The sequence below is a fragment of the Cebus imitator genome, unplaced genomic scaffold, assembly GCF_001604975.1.
Source record: "Cebus imitator isolate Cc_AM_T3 unplaced genomic scaffold, Cebus_imitator-1.0 Scaffold417, whole genome shotgun sequence".
Lineage (NCBI taxonomy): Eukaryota > Metazoa > Chordata > Mammalia > Primates > Cebidae > Cebus > Cebus imitator.
The window spans coordinates 1,001,963-1,003,544 of NW_016107732.1; positions in this window are offsets into that span (position 1 = coordinate 1,001,963).

Below are 1,582 nucleotides of genomic sequence, written 5' to 3' on the forward strand. Positions count from 1 at the left end.
TATATGCATATTGGGGCCTATCCCTAATGAATGAATATTGGCTTTGGTTTCCTTATGGAAAAGAAGGCATGAGCCAAATCTAGTATAGAATACTGATCGCTCTGAGCTTATAGCACAGGTTTAGTTGTTGATGCTATATCAGACATAGCTGATTAAATGGGGGGGACACTAATTTATCAAGTCTTCCATAATCTATAGCTAACTTACCAGATCCATCAGCTTTTCTTCCAGGCCATCTAGACCGAGGCTGGAGTGGTGCAAGCACAGCTGACGGCATCCTCAAACTCCTGGGCTTGAGTGATCCTCCCGTCAGCCTCCTGAGTATCTAAGACTACAGGCAGGTTCCACCACACTCAGCTAATATGTTTTCAAATTTTTTGTAGAGAGTAGGTTTCACTATGTTGCCCAAGCTGGTCTCAAACTTCTGGCCTCAAGTGATCCTCCTGCCCTGGCCTCCCAAAGTGCTGGGATTACAGGCATAAGCCACCACACCCAGTCCATCCTAGACTCCTAAATAGGGAATTTTAGTAATATACCTGCATCTAAAAGATCCTTAATTCAAGTCGACATTTATTTCCCCCAGGAATTCTGTTATAAATTAACCACTTGAGGGACCTTAGCTAATTCTAAAGGTTCCCATCTAGCATGCTCAATTAAAACAGGACTAAAAGCAGATTTATATGGCATCCTATCAATTCCAATATTGCACTGTGGTAAGGTTGAGGCAAAAATCATATATAATTCCTGTCCATAAATTCCTTTATAGACTATATTTCTCCAGCTGCAAGCCTTCTAGCTGTATCACTATATTCTTGCAATTATATTACCCTTTATGTTTATATTAGCTAATTAAGTTATAGCAACATTGATTGTCAATTGTAGTAAAGTTTTCTCTCCCTGAAGACCATATACTTCATTCCGATGAAAGTGAACTTGAGGTCCCAGCTGGAGGTCATGAGACTCCAACCAGCTTATTGTGAAAGGAAATTAACTTTTGGGCCCCCAAACCCATTTAGCACAGGGGAAAAAGTCAAGCTGGGAACTGGGTCATGCAAACCTGCCTCCACCTTTTGGTTCCTAAATAAAATGGCAACAAGATGAAAAGCTACCTGCCTTCCCCATATTTTGCCCACAAGAAAATTACTGGTGAGCTGTTAAAGCTTACCATGACAGGCCGGGTGCAGTGGCTCATGACTGTAATCCCAGCACTTTGGGAGGCTAAAACGGGCGAATCACCTGAGGTTAGGAGTTCAAGATCAGCCTGACCAACATGGAGAAACCCTGTCTCTACTACAAATACAAAATCAGCCAGGTGTGTTAGCACATGTCTGCAATCCCAGCTACTCAGGAGGCTGAGGCAGGAGAATCCCTTGAACCTCAGAGGTGCAGGTTGCGTTAAGCCCAGATCGCATGCCACTACACTCCAGCCTGGGCAACAAGAGCAAAATAAAAAAACCAAAACAAAAAAACAAAACTTGCCGGGCACAGTGGCTCAAGCCTGTAATCCCAGCACTTTGGGAGGCCGAGGCGGGTGGATCACGAGGTCAAGAGATCGAGACCATCCTGGTCAACATGGTGAAAC